Raw genomic sequence first — 21,268 nt, forward strand, 5'->3', positions numbered from 1 at the left:
CCTAAATTAGATAAAATGACTAAGATGATAGAGTCATTGGCTACTGAAATTTCTAAGCTAAAGGTTGAGCGGAATTTAGGAAAGACAAGACAGTAGAACACATTTGCTCCAAGAAACCAAAATCCATTTAGAAGAGCAAATGAGCAGCTACAAATAATACAAAGGGGTGAAGAATCAAAAGAAGAACAAAAAGTTAAAGCCCCTTTCCAAAATGTAGTCATGGAGGAGGAACAATTTTAAGATGAGGATGAAATTCATTGCATGGAAGATAAAGGCAGCGCTGCATTTTTTACTTTGGTTTCTTATGAAGAATCATTGCTACAGGAACAAGACAGTCAAGAATGGGATAGAGAAGTTGTCCTACAAGCTGAACATCATCAGAGATACAACCTGAGGTCAAACGCAAAAAATGTCAAGGAGAATCCTACCCAGAGAGCTGTTGTCCAAACAGAGTCATAGAATATCAGACAGAGAAGACCAGCAGCTGATCCAGTCATCCTCAAAGCACCAGTTCAAGAGGTAAGAGGTTTTGATAAGTTGCCTTCCTCTTTCAGCTTTGAGTTAGAGGTCAAAAAATTGAAAATATTTGTGCCTCTGGTAGAATTGGTAAAGAGTGAAGTGTTTAGAAATCCCATCCTTGAAGCTCTTGAGCTGGAAACCACACAAACCTCCACTGACTCTGTCAATTTGCAAGATGACAAGCCTTCCATTGTGCTCAGCCCTTTGATTGAACCTGCTGATAATAATTCTCCATATTTTTATGTCTCCTTGACCATTCATGACAAAATCCTCCATAATTGCCTGCTAGATACAGGGGCCAGCCACAATTTTATGCCTAAAGCTGTCATGGAAAGTTAGGCCTTGACATCACCAGACCCTATCATGATTTATTCTCTTTTGATTCAAGGAAGGTGAAATGTCTAGGATTGATCAAAGAACTGGCCATTACCTTAACTCAGTTTCCCATGAAAAGTATGATGATGGATATTGTGGTGGCAGATGTGCCTCCCAAGTTTGGCATGCTATTGTCCAGAGGGTGGATTAAGAGACTAGGTGGGACATTATAGAATGATTTGTCTTATGCTACTGTCCCATTTTTTGGAGGAGAAAGCAGGAGATTGTACAGAGAAGCACAGTTGGCATACATTATCAGTGATGAGAAGAATCCTACTAATCATCCCATATATGTTGTGGACACCGATTTTGGAGCATGTATTCTCCAAATAGAAGAATCTCAGAAGGCCTCAATACAGATCAGGACCAACAGTTCAGGTCAAGGAAGAGAAAGGAAGTCAAACTTGGGAGATGTTCTTTGATGGAGCATGTTCCAGGGAGACTGCAGGAGCAGGGGTGGTGCTAGTATCTCCAAAGAAAGAAAGCATTCAACTATCTTTTAAGCTGGATTTTCAAGTGACAAACAATACAATGGAATATGAGGCTCTGCTATTGGGCCTTAATGCAGTAAAAGACAGAGGAATCAAGAATTTGAAGGTGTTTGGAGATGCTGATTTGATTATCCAACAGGTAAATAAAACATTTCAAGCAAAGCACCCAAGGCTTAAAGCGTACAGAGATGAGGTATGGAGAATCAGAGACTCTTTTAATTGCTTCTGTATTTCATATATCCCTAGAGCCAAAAATCAACTTGTTGATTCCCTTGTTTTTTTTGCTAGTCTATTCATCCCTCCAATGCCTCCGAGACTAGTGTATGAAGTCCAAGTGAAGTATAGACCATCCTTGCCTGACAATGTCCATCATTGGAAAGTTTTTAATGATGATGATGAGATAAATAGGTTCTTGTCAGTTATTGATGAGTTTTCTGAAATTTAAATTGACCAAGAGAATGAAGCCTTGGAAGAAAGCCCCCAGTCCCAGCATAGAAATAAAGTTGGTAATTGTCCAGCTTCCTAGTAATCATATTCCAAGGGGTCTAATTCCTCTTGAAAGACTATTTGACCAAAATGATGTTCCTTACAAAGCTGCCCAAAAAGAAGACCAATCTACAGTCTATAAGCATGATATAGGGAGTCCAGGTCAACATAGATACATACATTTTTCCACTCATTTATCAGCTGACCAAAGTTCTGAATACTGCAAATTAATGAAGCAATTTGCTGATGTGTTTTCCTGGGAGTATAGTGATCTGAAAACGTACGATAAGAACATAATTCAGTATAAAATTCCTCTGGAGAAAGACACTATTCCTTTCAAACAAAAGCTGAGACCAATAAATCCTATGCTTCTTCCTCTGATTGAAAAAGAAATTAAAAAGTTGCTGGCTGCCAAGATCATAGTCCCTCTTAGATATTCCAAATGGGTAGCCAATCTAGTAGTAGTGAGGAAGAAAAGTGGAGAAATCAGACTATGTGTTGATTTTAGAAATTTAAACAAATGCTCAAAGAAAGATAATTATCCCTTATCGAAAATGGAGCATCTGCTGCAGAAGGTCTCAGGAGCCAAAGTAATGTCTTTCTTGGATGGTTTTTCAAGCTTCAATCAGATTGTTGTGCACCCAGATGACCAAGAGAAGATTTCATTTACCACTCCTTGGGGCACTTTTATGTATGCCAAGATGCCTTTTGGATTGATGAATGCTGGAGCTACCTTTCAAAGAGCTATGGATATAGCATTTGTTCTTGAAGTGTAGAAGGTTTGGGATTTCAGTCAATCCTAAAAATTCATAATTTTCTTTAAAAGAAGCCAAGCTGTTAGGACATGTTGTTTCCGTTGCAGGTGTTCAGATTGATCTAGAAAGAGTAAAAGCAATACATACTTTGTCTGTCCCAAGATCAAAGAAAGATATCCAATCCTTTCTGGGCAAAATAAATTTTGTCAGGAGGTTTATACCAAATTTTGTTGAATTAGTGAAGCATATTACCTCCATGTTGAAGAAAGGAGCAGAGGTTAGGTGGACTGATGCAACAAGAAAATCATTTGAGTCTATCAAAAAATCTATTATGGAGGCTTCCACATTAATAAGTCCAGATTATAGAAAGGAGTTTCATAGATTTTCATTTGCCTCTGAAGACACTATTGCAGCAGTTTTATTGCAGGCAGATGAAGAAGGTGTAGAACATCCAGTAGCATTTTTCAGCAAGAACTTGAGGGATACTAAACTGAGGTATGATATTATTGAAAAACAAGCATATGCTCTTATCAAATCCTTGAAAGCTTTCAGAGTTTATATCTTGCATTCCAAGATAATTGCATATGTACCCTCTGTTGCAATAAAAGATGTCTTAACACAACCTAATGTTGATGAAAGAAGGGAAAAATGGATTGCAAAGATGATAGAATTTAATATAAAACTGAAGCCCATTAAGCTGGTAAGAGGTCAGGGTCTTGCCAAATTGTTAGCTGAAGAAAATTGCAGATCATTGGATATTGATTTCTTATGCCCAATTGCAGAAAATGGTCAGTCAGAAAAAGAGGAAGCAGCTAAACCAGACAGAAAGCAGTCAGTGGCCGAGAATCTGGATTCTTGTTATTGGTATTCTACAATAATTAATTTCTTGCTGAAGCTAGAAATCCCTTCAGAACTTACTCAAATTCAAGCTAGAACTATAAAATCTGCTCTACTGGAGGGATCCATCTGGAGTACTTTTGAGGTGTCTGGACAAAGAACAGTCAAAAGAAGTTATGCAGTAGTTTCATTCCAGCGTATGTGGAGGGCACCATTATTGGAAGACCACAGCTTATAAAATCCTGAGAGTTGGGTACTATTGGCCCACTTTATTTTCTGATGTATTTTTATTTGTTAAGTCTTGTGACAGGTGCCAAATATTTGAAGGAAAACAGCAGATGAAGTCCCTGCCCTTGAAACCAATACTTGCAAAAGGACCTTTTTAGCAGTGGGGCTTGGATTTTATTGGAGAAATCAATCCACATTCCAGTGGCTAGCACAGATGGATATTAGTAGCCACTGACTATTTTACCAAGTGGATTGAAGAAATCCCTACCAGGAAGGCTGATCATAATGTGGTCATGAAGTTTTTTACAAAGAACATCTTCAACAAATTTGGTTGTCCACACAAATTGGTCACAGACAATGCAGCAGCCTTCACAGCAAAGGAATTGGTGGAAATGTTTGCTCCAATGGGTATTAAACTTGTTCATTCCACCTCATATTATCCTCAAGTAAATGGTCTGGCAGAATCCTCTAATAAAAGTCTAATCAGGATAATTAAGAAGCTGTTAGAGGACAATAAAAAGAATTGGGATTCAAAGCTCAAGTATGCACTATGGGCTGACAGAGTGACCATTAAGAAATTCACAGGCAATTCTCCTTTCAAGCTGGTATATGGCACTGATGTTGTATTCCCAATTCAATTAATTCTCCCTGTGGAAAAATTCCTTCAAGAAGAGCAGGATGAAGAAGAAGACATGGCAAAGAGGATCACCGATTTAGCAGAAATACATCAGATTAGAGAACAGCTGGTTGAAAAGGTTGTAGCACATCAGAAAAATATCAAGGAAGCCTTTGACAAGAAGGCAAAAACAAATAATTTTCAGGTTGGTGATTTGGTTTTGAAATGGGATGCATTGAAATAAAAGAAAGGCAATCATGGGAAATTTGATGCTTTCTGGACAGGGCCTTTCATCATTTCACAGGTTCAAGGGAACAACACCTTCATACTGGAAATTATGGGAGGAGAAGCAGTTTTTGATGGCCCAATTAATGGGACTTTTCTAAAAAATTATGTAGTTTAAGGTCTTTGGCCTTAAAGGTTGTAAATATTATGTTTTTATCAGTTTTAGTATAGATGTAGTAGACTCCATGCCCAATGGAACACTAGGAAGTTTGTTATTTTGTTTTTCATCAGGAAGGCATTGATCTGCAGGTTCTTGAGACCTCACAGGGAGGATCTCATCCCCAAAAGGAGCCAGTGATAGCTCTGCTACAGTTTGCAACATTTGATGGATAAAGTCAGGTTAGGCAGTGCTGGTTTGGGTTGCAAAGGGTTTGCAACAGTTTATTTTATCCTTCCCTTTCATTTACCTTATTCCCTTATAACTCCCCACACCTCTGTTTCCTCCTTCCCCTTAAATCCTCCTTATTCTCCTTTAAACCCCTTTATCCCTGTTTTTCTCCCAAAACCCCGCATAAACCCTTTTTCCCCAGCTCCCGCATGTTTTTGTTTAAACACTATAAAACCCCATGTAAGTCCCTTTATTCGGTTAAAACCTTTATTCATTCAATTTCAAAGCCCATATGATGTTATTCATATAACCGCATGCATATACCTATCACATCACTCAAAGCACGTGCGTATTCACCCACCGTCGTCCGATCATTTCCCACGGATCCGACGATATCCACTGCTCCCGCTCCGATAACCTGCACGTCCGTTAGTCAGCGGGGAAAGTTGTTTCCCTATCGTCACATCTCCCACGTGGCGCTTTATTACTCGATCGCTCCTCTGCATACGAAAACCACCCAACTCCCATGAGCGGTGCGAGGAAACCGCTTACCGTGCTCTCTCGTACATCCTCCCACTTGTTAACCGTCGCGCAGCTCTCACTTCTGATAACCGTCCGATCATCCCCACCCGAGATCCAATGGCCCACAATCTTCCTGCGCATATGCCTTCTGATAGCCCACATACTCTGATCTTGACCGTCCATCTAAGCCATCCAACGATTAGTGTTTGTTCTATGCTCCTAGTTCGTTTTCCATGCAATTTTCGTGTTTTTTGCAGTCCTGTGCACCTGAAGGAGGAAGGAGACTGTGATCCAGTAATCTTCACATTAAAGCCTCAACTACCACATTCAAAGAGCAGCACGGCCAAGGACGAGAAGGACAACCCTGAGCTGAAAAACACTGCATTTCACTTGTTTGTGAAGTACAACAGAGCAGTAGAAAGGTCATTTTGTCCATTATAACAATCAAATTGTATCAGAGACCCATATCTGATTGTAAATGTGGTTGGTGGCTAGTTATGACCCCTCCACGCTTAGGGCAGCAGAGAAATTTTGTAAACAAACTCCATATATACCCAGAAACAGAATGTAAGAGGGTTGATGAATGTTATTTTGATGTAAACTTCAACTTCTGGAGACTGTAACTACTATGATACCTGCAGCTTCTGGTCTTCATTTTCAGCTAATGCAAGCTTCTTTTTCTATCAATTGTTCACTTTCCACTTCTTCTTGGTTCCAGGTTGTGCCTGTTATGCATTTTTCATGTGCTCTTAATATTTAGCATTAGAGGGGCTGTCATCCCACCTCTATGTTAGAATATAGTTAGTATTATTGAATGCGTATGCAAGTTTCTATTGTTTTAATGCCAGAGAGCTATCATCCTATCTATGCATTAGGAAATAGATTTACAGACCTTTTAACTGGTTGCAGCTGGCCATCAAAGGGTCCTGTACATCTGCTAGTGTGATCAGTATTCTCCATCATCACATTTTATTTAAAAATGTGAGTAATTGGTGGTCTAAAGCCTTGTATTATGGGGGTGTTCACCCATGTCTGGGGTTAAGCATAGTAGAAGTGGTTATCTGGCTTGAATATGTAGCATTTCTTTCATTCATCCACCATTTTCCAACATTTTTCTAGAGTTTGTAATGTTCCCAAGCATCTCTGATATACAACCTAGGAGAGTTTCTTGGGGTGATAACAGGTCTAACCACAGGCTTCCACCTACATGGGCATCATCCCAGCGGTCTCGGCTTACGGTGCGGCCTATCTACACATGTGACCTGATAGCGGTGGTTTCGGCTCATGATGCGGCTTCCAAACTTCAACCCTGTCGTTGTGGTTAACCATAGCATTGTTCACATGTTGAGTTTATCTCCCCATGCGGTTACGGTTAACTGCATTAACTCTGCAGTTCTGAAGACCCCGATGGCTTATCCCCATCAACTCACATGCCTCCTTATTGTGGTCTCGCTGCGGTTAACTCCTGTGATTAGGGACTGCAGTTTATGTATTGTTTACATTGTAATGTTTTTTTAATATGGTTTTGTTATGTATGGTAATTTTTTAATGACCCAAGAGGGTTTACAACTTAAGATTAATGCATTTTATTGCATGGATTAGGTTCTAGGTTTAGGTTAATGGGTTTAGGTTGGTAACATAGGTTTTAGCAATGTTAGAGTTAGTCTCACATCACTTTGATTTTAAAAACCCTCTTACAAAAACTTGTCACAATGTGACATACAAACCCATAAGATGGTAACCATGACCACATTTGACAACCAAAACCCTGGTGGAACTGACGACACCCACATGTCAAAAACCAAGTATAAAACCATATCCTTCAAACACCATGACAACCGTATCAACCATTGACATTACCAGACAACTATAACATCACTGTTGAAGTTGAAGATACTGGACACTGAATGCTAACGACGAATACTGGCGAAGACGATAAAGTTCATGACCTCATCAACCAATGATCATTTGACGATCACTTTGATGTTGAACCACTGAAGACTCCGCCTATGTTGGATTGACAAGATCCTCGTGGATCAGTGTTGTCTTCAACACTTCAATAGTTATGGATACTTCTGTATCAAATTCTCATCCTCCCTTGTGGAAGCTTCAACTGGTAAGTTCTTCCACTTGATGAGATACTCCAAAATTGATCGATTTCGTAGATGTTGAGTTCTTGTTTCTATTACTGCTACAGGTTCCAATATTATTTTTCCTTCCTCGTCAAGTTCTGGAAATATCTTTTGAACTGAGAGCTTGTCACCTATAACCTTCTTTAAGCATGAAACATGGAAAACTGAGTGCACTCAGGAAGCTGCAGGAAGCTCCAATTTATATGCCATAGTACCAATCTTGTGCAACACCTTGCACAGACCATAATACTTTGGTGATAATTTATTAGCCTTCTTAGTTGGCTTGAGGGACATTTGTTTGTATGGTTGTAGCCATAGGAATACTCAATCACCTACATCAAAGCTTCATTTGTTGTGATTTTGATATGCATGTTATTTCATTCTATTATGCGCTAAAGTGAGGTTATCCTTTAAGAGTTGGAGAACTTGTTGTTGATGGTCAATGTGATCTTCCACTGCTTGAACCTTAGAATTTTCTCTTAAATATGATGTGATGGATGGTGGATGATATTCATAAAGTGCCATAAATGGGGTCATTTTTTCTGTAGTATGGAAGGAAGTGTTATACCACGATTCATCCAGAGGCAACCATTTGACCCATTATGTCTGTTTATCATATACAAAGCAATGAAGATATACTTCCAAACATTTCTTTACTATCTCAGTTTTCCCATCAAATTGAGGTTGATAAGATGATCTATGAGCTAACTGAGTACCTAAACAAGAAAATAATTATGTCCAAAAATTTCCAGTGAAAATGGGATCTTTGTCACTTACAATAATCTTTGGGTTTCCATGTAGCTTTTGAATTGTTTCCATAAATGCAGTAGAAACTATATTGTCTCTAAATGAATGAGATAATGCACAAAAGTATGCATACTTGGAAAGGCTGTCAACTACCACCATGATGACACTCTTTCCTTCGGACTTAAGTAAACCTGTGATAAAATCCATTGAAACCTCCTCCCAACGTTGGCTTGGAATGGATAAAGGTTGTAATAAACCTCGGGTCTTAATTGTTTCAACTTTATTTTCTTGGAAAACCAAACATTTCGCCACAAACTTTTGAATATTTGATTTAAGGCCATCCCACAAAAATTCCTTCTTAACCATGTGGTAAGTTTGTTGTCTAGGTAAATCCTCTCCGCGGACAGAAACGATCCATCTATCCCAATGAGTGGGACTAGCAACCTACGTGACAATCTACTAGACACTTTCCTAAGTTACAATTGGAAAGAGAAACAAAGAAGATGGCTTACCTCATTCTGATGCTATCACGTTGTCCTTTTTTGAAGACCTTGAATCACTTGTGTCACAGGCTCATTCCTACTACTCACAGCATTTATACACCTACACAAGATAAAGACACAACGAGACATGCATATGCAAATAACATATTCAAAAGTAACCTACTTAATATATCAAGGAGTGTTAAGACGAATGATACATAAACATACACATTTGTGGAAAATGAACCAGCAGTTGTATATTAATAGAATAAAGGAGGAAGCATACAACCAAGCCTTAATGTCAATAGGCTCTCCTTGAATGAATATCCAAGTCCAAGCTAAGCTCTCCAAGCACTCCTTCTCCAAGCCAAATGAGTATCATATAGGCACAATCTTAGCATAAGGGTGCAAATAGACATAGACCAACCATTTGGGAATGGGAGACGATGAATACATAGGTAGGGAAAGGGAGTTAGGATATCTCCAAAGATATGAGTAGGCCCTCATCTCAAGGAGGTAGCTCAAAGGGATAAGACCAAAAGTTCAAGTTGAGAGAACTTGACCTCATCCATGCCAAACAACCTCCAGCTCGTCACTCTGGAAGCTTCTAGATCACGAAGCTTCTCATCTTTTTTGGAAAAATTGCCTTTTTGGGATCATCGTAGGTATACAAGTAAATAGAGCAATGTCATTGCGGGTCCAGTATAATACAAAAGGTGACCATCACGGTTTTTAGTCTCATGATAGTGATACTTCTCAAATTAGGGTTAAAGAGTTATTTCCCTCAGGGGAAGCTTGGGGCATTTTCCAATCAATGTCTTAGGGAGGATCAGAGCTACATATATGAATGAGTACACAACATAATGTTCATGTTTTGGGCACTTCGGGGTGTGTCACAAGGAAGTGAAAGAGGTGTGACAAAATATTGTGTAACATATGCCCCCTAAAGCATGAAGGTAGAACAGGGAGTGATGGCTAAGATGCTTTACAGGCTTTTGCAAGGATGAGGAAAAACACTGTCAGGAGACCTGGAAATCAATGACATATATACATATACATATCCAACATCAAAATATGAATCCACGATATGGATGTAACCATCTAGATAATAAGGACTATATGAAAGGATCCATAGCATGGGTGCAACCATCCAAATGAGAAGGAGAATCTGTAAATCTAAGATCCTAGGTATGGATGCAACCATCCAACATATAAGGATCATCATAAATGTAAAGTCCCACTGTATGGTCACAACCATCTGTATAGCAAAAACATGTGTACAATCATTAAAAACACATAACTCCACACAGCTGGAGTCATATCAGATAAGACTCAGGGACTTGCGCTCCATCCCAACCCAATCAAAGTACAAATTCTAACATGCGAATGAATGTGTTGAAGTTGAACATGCTAGAAAACTGCCTCACTACCAGCCAATGATGTGGACCGTTAACAGGAACGAGAGAAATCACCAATAATGACAATGGCTCTCAAGGTACAATAGTACAATCCATGAATTTGATAATGAAGATGAAGTCGAACACTCGTGAAATCAACCAATCGAAGGCCAATGATGGTAACCTATCATCAGATGCGAAGAACTTGCCATTAAGGCATGGAAGCTCTAAGGTACTGAAAAGGAATTTCTTAGTCATCTTCCTGGATAATGAGTTGAAGTTGACAGGAAGTGACCCGTCGAAGAAGGGCCATAATGATTCCCCTATCATCAACATGAAACAAGGAATAAAGTGGAATCAAATGACTAGGATCCAATATTGTATCAAAAAGTCAGATAATGTATAGGTAATAGACTGCAAATAGGACTTCTCCTGAACATATTGGCGACACGACTCCGAAGTGTGGCAACATTTGACTCAACATAGGACCAAGAGTCATAATGAAAAAGTGGAATAGTCAGATTAGAGGAAAAATGGATCACCCATACCCAGAAATACAAGTGATTGAGCGAGGATATCCCAAACTCGACATGAGAAACTGATGAGTGTCATGTTTAAGAGCGACATGATGCCTATATAAGAGATGTTTCACTTTCACTTTTTCCCCACTATTTCTAACGAGTACCTCTTTATTTTTACACAAGCTTGAAGAAGATACCATATGCTTGTCATATAAGTTCATCCTTCAGATGAATCCATCCTAGTAAGTTTTATGAGTCCTAGGAAGGAGAAAATCGATCTTGTCATGGTGACAAGTCTTTCGCCATTTAAATTTTAACGAGCCCGACGTAAGAATAACTCAATATCTTTTTCATATTTAGAGAGTTTGAAAAAGAGAAGAAAAAGAAAACTCCATCATAGCCCTTTTCGTAATTTGTCTCTTGAATCCTAAAAGGTAGAAAACAATATTCGAGAGAACCTCCTAGCCATTTTCAACTAAGGTGTTCCTTTTTTGTACAATAGTCTATCTCAGTCCGGAAAAGGGTTAAACTTATACTGAGTATACGTCATTTCATTTACTTTTATGATTTCGAAATGACAAGTGCTCAATAATCTTTTCATATTCCAAGAGTCAGAAAAGAGTTGAAATATGACTCCTCCTGGAGGAACGAGTGGTATAAAAGAATAACAACTAGTTTCTGTAATGATGGAACTACTCAAAACACGTAATGGTCAAGAGGTTGGCTAATAAGACCACTCATCGCATATGTTCCTCGGGCAAGGGTAAAACAACCAAGTGAAAGCATATGATCAGCCAAAGAGATGGTGACAATGGAATGAAAGAACCAAGGCTCATCTGGAAAAAATCGGCTGATAAAAATGGCAATCACGAGATGTAAAATAGGAATGGTTTCATTTTTACACAAGCTTGAAACATGAGAAACTATGCTTGAGTATACTTGAATATGGTTTCATTTTTTTTTCACAAACTTGAAACATGGAAAAAAACTATGCTTGGTTTCATTTTTACACAAGCTTGAAACGGAAGCAAACTATGCTTGGATTTGGTTTCATTTTTACACAAGCTTGAAACAAAGATAAAATAGGCTTGAGATAAGTTTGCATGCCCCCAACATAATGACTCAATATGAGGTTACATGCCCCCCAAGCTTCATTTCATTCACCTCAGTAGACTACTAGATACTAACAGGTGGATGGAATGAAGTTTTATTTACGAGATCAAGTGAAAGACTCGACTGGGATTTTACGAGATCTGATTAAAGACTCGAACTGGAAGGGGATTTGTTTCATTTTTTAATGAGCTTGACACAGGAAAAGAACCATGATCATGACACTTTGTTTCATTTTTTACCAAGCTTGACTCAAGTAAAAGAACTCTTCTCATGGATACCTATTTCATTTTTTAACGAGGTTGACATAGTAAAAGAACTATCCTCATATCCCTTGTTTCATTTTTTAATGAGCTTGACATGAGACAAGGAACTCTGATCCATATCCCTTAATCACAAACCAAAACAGGCCATGGATTCCAAGAGGTTTTCATCAGATGGGAGAACAACACTCTGGAATGAAAACATGTCCAAGGATCCAGCGGAAAGATCGGGCTCCAATGCCCCTAGTACACGGCGTACTATATCACCTACTAGATCATCAGTAGATGTGGGTATGGAACAAGTGGCCACATAATTAACCCATGGCGGGGGTGATACCGCTTGTACATGAGAACCATTTAGGGGTGATAGTTGATGGGGAGTTGATTCAGGACCAATGAATGTAAGTTGATCAATGATCACAATGCTTCCTTCATGCAGGAAACACATCACTTGAAAGAGGGAAAAGACAAGAGCTCCAATGATATAAACATAGTCACGACCAAGGAGTAGATTAAAATCTAAAGGGCCTTGGACAACCATCACGTCTATATAGACAACATTTCCTCCCAAAGTAATAGGTAACTTAGGAAGGATCCCTAATGGTTGACTGGTTCCTCTATTAAAAGCTAATAGATTTTGGGTGATGGGGACAAGCTGATGAGAACCTAAAGCTTGCCAAGTAGTTGAGGATAGGATGCTAACAAATTCACCCTTGTCTATGAGTGTGCAAGGTACATACATATGGTAAGCCTGTATTTTAATCTGGAAAGGCACATAAGACAGAAGGTGATATCCTTCCAGTCGACTCCAATCAAAATACGTGACTAAACTACTTAGAGGGGGTGTCGTAGGAACATGAGAACTGCCCTCTTGCTCTATGGGAACATCATAACTACTCTCATGCACCTCAGGAACAAGACGATTTCCCTCCAGTTCATTCAAAACTGAAGAAACCAGAAGAACCTGAGCAGTATGAGATTCACTCTCTACCTGAAAGGTACAATTAACTGAAGGCAGAACCAAGTCTACCATTTTCTAGACCAATGGTTGGTCAAGAATGAACTCACGAGACTCACTTTCAGAGAAAGCAGGGTTCACCAAAGATGGCTTTTGATCAATCACTTGATCAACTAGCAAAGGATCAGGGGAAAGCTTTCAATACCTAGTTGGAAGATGAGGTTGAGAAACTGTAAGGTTTTCCAACTCTTTGGAAGCTTCATCCATAAGAGGAAAAAGGTGAATGGGATGATTACCTTCACACAACTTACAAGGAAATTTGACTTTTCCCTTTTTCCCATGATCTTTAGTAGTTGAAGTTTTATCACCAGCATGATCACCGGAGGCTGATGACAAAGGTCGATGTGAACTTGTGGACCACACTTCTAACACCTTGGGAATACCAGGACAATTCTGAAGAAGGTGGTCACCCTTACATAACATGCAAGGGAATTTTACTTTCCAGGGCTCGTTAGAAGATTTTTCTTCATTGGTTTCATCCATAGCAATGGTAGCTTGGTTGCCCCCTTGCTTATTTTGCTTCTTATTCTTCGGCCTCTTCCTCTTCTTCTTAGCTTCTTGATTACTAGAATCCAGACTTTCTCCAGGAAAAGAGGAAGAATAGGGTGAAGAAATAGGCGAAGAAGACAAGGGGTCAACTTTAGGATCAACATGAGGTTCATGTTGTTCACGTGGAGGAGAACTCGGTTGAAAAGTAGTTTGGACACTCGGAACCACCGAGGTTGAAAACAACCAAACTGGCAGACCAATGATCAATCGAGGAAGGGATAACATTACCATATAAGGAGCACCAACATTTCCAAAAGAAGGAAAAGGACTAGGATTCCCATCAGAGGGGTTTCCTTGACTAGTAGAATCAGGAAATGTTTCCATTGTTACCAACCTAAGATCTACTAAGGAGTATTTCCACAAGAAGGATCTTGTTCCACGGTCAATTAATTTTATAATTTGACACAAAACTTTGACTTTTCATGTTTTAAGAGCCGAGAAAAGGACAAAAAGGTGACTCTAGTCTCTGTCGTTGGTTTAGCGAGCTTGACAGGATAACTACTCGATGATCTTTTCAATTTTAAAGAGTCAGAAAATATTGAAATGACTAATCATGATACTCTAGGCAAAAGGGATTACCAAGTAACTGTGAACTACAATATATACCTAAGAAAATAAATATACTAAGGAATTGATGTACTTGTAGAAAATCTCCTGAATTTTGTTTTCATTATATCACGTTTACAAGGCGACAGACTCAGCTTCCTATGGATAAAGGTTTGCAGCCGATGAGGGTCTCCCTTTATATACTCAACGATACGGGGAGCACAAGTCAGTGCTAGTGTTGTCTAATGCAAGAGTATTGTGAACGATAGCTGCTGAGTTTTATAGATGTCGGAACACATCTTTGTCCTAGACCTCTAGATATTTGCATTAAGTTCCAAATGCTCCTTATGTTAATTGGGGTAAATTTTAATTGTTTATCTTCAATTAAGTTTTGGTTTTAAGGCTCAAAATGATGTCACCTGAACACCTATGATGCAACTATATGAGAAAAGGAAAAATTTTCATTTCAATTAAAGCTAGACTAATCAAGGGAAAAAATTTCAATCAATAATGCATCATGCTTTCCACTAACTTTCACTTTCATCTTCCAAATGCAATGCCAAAAGTAAAAATGATTATGCCTTTTCACTATCCAAAATGAAAAATTTTCGAAAGAAAAACAATTTTGACTTTACTAAGATGCATTTATATGAATTATGCTTTTCTTTTCATTTTGAATGATTTGATGCACCCAATATAGTTTTTAGCTCTCAATCACTGAAAAATGTGATCTATTTTCAATGATGAACCTCAAAAAATAAATTTTCAATGCAACTAATCTAATTCATTTTCATGAAAAGTGAATTTCGAAATACAAGCTAAAACAAATGCAAAACGATGTTTTCAATGATTTCCATAGAAAACAACAATCAATCAATCAGCAAAAAAAACATTTCAATGACACCAACAAGCAGTGAGTGATGACCAATTGACTAGAAACCCTAGAACTCAATCAGATTTCACTTCAAGGCCAATGAGACAAATTTTGAAAATTAACCAAGACAATCAATCAAAATCTGACAAATCCAAGCATACATGATAGGAAAATACCTTAGGGGCCAAGACACTGGATTCTAAGGAATAGACCTTAAAAATTCTCACATTCAAGGATCATTGCTACTTCATATACCCAAACCTGTGATGATTAGGTTATCATCGCTACTTTGCATAGCCAAACCCGCGATGGTACGCGTCATCATCACTAATTTGTATAGAAAAAGTAGTGATGATTTCAGCACGACCAAACAATGAAGAAATGTTTTTCCATCATGACTATGTAGGTAAAAACTCATGATGCCATCACAACTGTTAGAGCTAAACCCAAATGGGTCGAGGAATATGTTAAAAAACAAGAATTATTCCAAGAAACAATCCAAACTTAGCACTCTAAGGCAGTAATCAATGATGGTATAAACCCAAACTGATGCACACAAGTCAAGAAATCTGTTATCACCTGGATTGAACCTTAGGCTGAAGGAAGGCAATGCCAGGGTAACCACAAACCACGCTTAGCCAAGTAGCTAGCCCTACTAGGCCAGAAGAGGGCTCTCTCCATAAGGATCTCAGCCGAGATGACTGGATCAAGAAAATGATATTAGGCTAGGTATAGTAGCACAAGGTTTGATTTTATTTTGAAGGGTTTTGCTAGATCAGGAGGAGCCAAACAGTTAGGGCAAGGAAATTAGGTAAAAATTGTAGGTTGTTCAATGGGGCAAGGTAGGCAAAAGGCTCAACACTCTAGGGTTTGATGGGTGCTGTGATTCAAAGACAGGTGAGGAGCTAGAAAGAGCATGTAAGCAACATGGGTTCTTCCTAAACTGAAGAAAACATAGACTCTGAATATTTTCCCAAAACATAGCATAAATATTATGGGTTATGCCTATCAACTTGAAAACATCCACCTTAAATCAATGAAATGATTGATGAAGTACAAAAAGCATTTTAACATATGATCACAATAGAGAAAACTGAATTGAACATCATACCACATGGATCCCAAAGAAATAGATGCAATTTTTCATTAATCTCCTGCTAAAACTGATACAAAATGATGTCTACTCAAAGCATAAGCATCCAGATGAGTCCAACCCTTTACATTGAGAAATAAGTAGAAGATATATACATTGATTCAACCTCCTCTCATCCTCAGGGGTCGAATACTTAGAATGAGGAACTAATCCATCAAAAACTGAACAAGAAACTGGAATCTAGGCAACCTAACAACTTGCCTCTAAAAGGGAGGAAACTGATTCATTTGTCCTCAAGATAACTTTTGGTCTAATGAATCTACCTTCAAGCAACTACTATCCATCCTATTTACATGCCTAGTTACCATTTACATTAGTAAAAACATCATCCATGAGAGAAAACTCAAAATTACAGTCATGGCACAGTGAAGTGAACATTCAGCATAAAATTTTCCTATGCGCAGCTCCCAAGCTCTATGCGAAGAGCTTTTTGCATGACCATTTTGGAGGTCTTCCCGGTGTCCAATTTGAGCTCATGATAGCTCATTGGAAATCATGTCCTATCTACTTTCCGAATTTGCCTCTATTTTCCCATTTGGAGTTGATTTGACCCCTCAAAAACTGATTCTCCCAAGACTGCTTCTGTGGCTCAAAAATAAGGGAGGGTTTTTTAGGCAACCTAGGGTTTGAAAATTTAAATGGAAAACAAAATTCAAAATCATGAAAGGAGTGTACTTACTTTTTTAGACACTCTAGATAAAAAAAGAGTGATTTAGATGGTTGATAGGGTGGTTTTGGTGTTTGTGAGCCCTATGTGCAGTGCCTTGTACAGGTGCGCAATGCTCCAGCTCTATGCACAGCGCCATGCAAAAATGCACTGCAAAATAGGCCCTCTGTGCAGCGCTCTGTCTGTATGCATAGTGCTCCCTCCTCTATGTGTAGCACCTCCACAATATGCCCTGTGTGCAGCACCTCCTGCTCTATGCGCAACGTCTCCTCTTTGCTGAGCCACCAATTGGCTTCAACTCCCTTCTCTCCTTCAACTCTCTTGATCCCTGATGGAAGTATGCATATACTGACACTAACAAAATCGACGGTTGGTCAAACTAGTCAAATGATCAGATTGAAGGAATGGATGGAGAGGGTCATAGCTTCCCCAACGGATTCTCCATTTTTTGTCTAAGTAAATCCTCTCTGCGGACAAAGACGATCCCTTTAGCCCAATGAGTGGGACTAGAAACCTATGTGACAATCTACTAGACACTTTCCTAAGTTACAATTGAAAAGAGAGATGAAGAAGATGGATTACCTCGGTCTAATGCCATCACATTGTCCTTTGTTGAAGACCTTGAATCACTTATGTCATGGGCGCATTCCTACTTCTCACAACATTTATACACCTAAACAAGAGATCAAGACATGTAGAAATTCTCACTGTAGATTAACCTGATTATGCAATATAACTAAAGAAAAATACTTAAACTACTTCTACAATCAAACTTGCGGAAGCTGAATCAATTTGAGCAAGACCAAGAAGAACACATATAACAGAGAAGAAGAATCAATAGACATGAAACACAAAAGAATACTCTGGGGAAAGCCTCAACTAAAAACCCCACTATCTATGTTATCATACAAGTGGAAATATCTCAGGATTACACACAACTTTAGCTCTCATAGCTATCCAGCTCTCAGTACAATCTCTCACACTACTCATAGACATAATAGACTACTCATATGCCTTCTTCTCTGCCCTCCAAGCCTCCTATTTCCTTGCGATGTTTTCCCTAGGTGTTCCAGTTGTAACCTTGTGTGACACTGATCTCACACACTACTCCAACACACTGTAAAACTGCGCAAATATCAAGGAATGAATTCCTTATGCAACTGATAGTACACTATCCCTGCCTTTAATCTCAACTGGGTCTTTGCTGAACTAACATGCATGAGTTATTTATGAGAGAATATTCAGTTATCTAGAGTACACTAGTTTCATGCATGCATGCATTAACTGACTAAACTCACAATTAGTTCCTCAAACTGTTTGGAACTAATTTAACTAGACTTAACTCAGTTAACTTAGATAACTAATTACAACTCAAATACAAATAATCCTTATCCCCTTAATTAAGGGATAACTTCCTTAATTTAAGGGATAATTGTTGCATGACTTCACAAAGACTTCTAGCTTGAATTTCTCCAACTAATTAACTCAAGATGAATTAATTAATTATTTTCCAAGCAGTTGGTGAGACTAAATTCTAATTTTAATTCAAGGACAAATTAAAATTGGAATATTCTTGTTGCCACATTTCAACACTCCCTCTCAACAAGAAAGGGATTATCTGCCATGCCGATCCTGTCTCTATGGAACTCGAATTTACACTTTGACAATGCCTTAGTCAAAATGTCATCCTCTTGCTCATCGGTCGAAATATACTGCAACAACATGATCCTCCTCGCCACACAATTTCTGAGATGATGATACTGAATGTCGATGTGCTTGGACTTGTCATGAAATACTGGATTCTCAGAGAGTTTGATACAACTCTAATTATCACAATAGATCACAGTTGGATCCATACTCTGATCAAACAAGCCAACTAGAATTTTCCGCATCCAAATGGCCTCACATGCTGCCTAAGTTGCAGCCATGTATTCAGCCTCTGTTGAGCTGAGTGCAACGGACCTCTATTTCCTACTGTACCAAGAAAATGCAGTTTACCCAAGGTTGAAAATTCCTCCTGATGTGCTCTTCCGATCTGATGGACTCCCTGCCCAATCTGCATCAGTGAAGCCCTGTAGCTTCACTCCCTCTGTCCATCTATACCATAATCCATATTGAGATGTGCCTCTGAGGTATCTCAAAACATGCTTAGCTGCCTTCAAAAACATCTTGGTAGGCTGAACCATAGTTTGACTCAGCTGGTTCACCGCATAGCACAAATCTGGTCATGTGTTCACTAAATACATCAGTGAACCCACAAGTTGTCGATACACAGTAGCTTCTACTACTTCTCCTGAAGTAGCATCCTCCTTCCTCCAATTACCTACTAGAGGAGTTTGCATGGGCTTGCACTTCTCCATGCGGAATCTCCTGAGTATCTCATTGGCATACTTGCCCTAAGACACAAACAAATCCCCATCCTTCTGCCACACTTCCATTCCAAGGAAGTAGTACATGAGACCCATTTATTTCATCTCGAATTCTCTTGCAAGGTCCTCCTTTTACCATTATGTGGTACAGGTTCACATCCGCTTCACTCTTTGTGAAACACAACCCGGTGAAGTAGTTGTCGATCCTGGTGTACCAAGCACGAGGTGCTTGCTTCAACCCGTATAAAGCTCTCTTGAGTCGAGACACATGCAACTCACAATCGAAGGTCTCAAAATCTCCCGACTGCTCTATGTACACCTCTTCCTCAATCTTGCCATTGAGGAATGCAGCATTCACATCTATTTGATGGATCTTCCAACCCATCTATGTTGATAGTGCCAACATCGATCTGATAGATGAGTACCTTGCTACAGGAGCAAAAGTCTCATCATAGTCGATCCCCTCGACCTGTGAGAAACCACAGGAAACAAATATTGCCTTGTGTTTCTCCACACTACCATCAGCAGCTTGCTTTACCTTGTAAAGCAAACGGGAACTCACAACTAACTTGTTCTCCAGTCTTGGAACCACATCCCAAACACTATTCCGAACTATGGAGTCATACTCCTCCACCATAGCATCAACCTAAATCGGCTGCTGCACTGCTTCCTCAAAGGAAGATGGCTCGGTCTCAACACATTCCCTAAAAAGGGCCATGTATCTAGTGTACCTCTCAAGTGACCTCCTCTGTCTGTGCTGAGAAGATGGTTCTCCCACATTCTCTCTCGCATCTGACAACAATCTGTCAGCTTCTCTTGTGCACTTCCGTCCCTCTCTGGAAGACTCTGCTTGAGTGGATGTCTCCACTCCTGGAACCTCTGCATGCGGCTGCTCCGCATCAGTCTGAGGCTCCTCCTCCTTAGGAACCAAAAGTTCCTCCACAGCCTGTAGTTGGAGCTCCCTCTCAAGGGAAACTCGCATGGCCTTTTGCTCATCAAACTTGAGATCTCTGCGAACCACTGTCTTCCGACTGGTAGGCAAGTACACCCGATAGTTGTGGGGTGTATCAGTGTATCCCACAAGTATCCCCAACTTAGCTGTCAGCTCAAGTTTCTTCCGGGAATCCTTGGTCACATGGAAATATACCGATGAGCCAAAGATCCTGAAGTGACCCACATCTGGTCTCTTCATGGAGAAAGCTTCCTTTGGTGTCTTCATCCCAAGTTTGCGATGCGGGCTTCTATTCTGCAAATAGATCGTTGTGTTGCATGTCTCAGCCCACAAATGAAGTGGTAGGCCTTGATCATGCAGCATCGCCCAAGCTTCCCCCACAATCATTATGTTCTTCCTCTCAGCCACCCCATTTTGTTGTGGGTTATTAGGTGCCGTCAACTCCCATTTAATTCCTTCCACTGCACAGAAGTCCTTAAACACTTGAGAGACATACTCTCCACCATTGTCTCTTCTTAAGGCTTTGATCTTCTTCCCCGACTCTTTCTCAACCAAGGCTTTGAAATCACAAAACTTTGAGAAGGTTTGGTCCTTCTTCTGCATGAAATAAATCCAGCTTTTACGAGAAAAATCATCAATGAAAATCACATAATACCTTTGCTTCATGGTGGATGCTGTCGAGAATGGTCCACACAAATCAGTATGAACTCACTCTAAGATTGCTTCAGCTCGACTGTCTCGATCATGAAAGGAAGACTTGGCGTACTTTCCTAAGGTACAACCTTTGCATGTGTCTACTTGCTCAAGTTTGCCTTTGGGAAGTTCGGTAGAGATCCGTTGCATTATATTCAAGGCCCCATGATGCAAGTGGCCCAACTACCTATGCCATAACTTGCCAATGCCTTGGCTTTGCACCAATTCTTCTTTCAAACTCAATGCATCACAGTCATCTACCTCTAGTTTATAGAGATCCTTCACTCAAATCCCAATCCTCTTGGTCTGACTCATGCCTATGTGTCTCAGGAACTCCTTTCCTTTACTAAAGA

This window comes from Pinus tabuliformis, chromosome 3_2, assembly GCF_031772625.1.
Source record: "Pinus tabuliformis cultivar Carrire ecotype Pingquan chromosome 3_2, CPIR1, whole genome shotgun sequence".
Lineage (NCBI taxonomy): Eukaryota > Viridiplantae > Streptophyta > Pinopsida > Pinales > Pinaceae > Pinus > Pinus tabuliformis.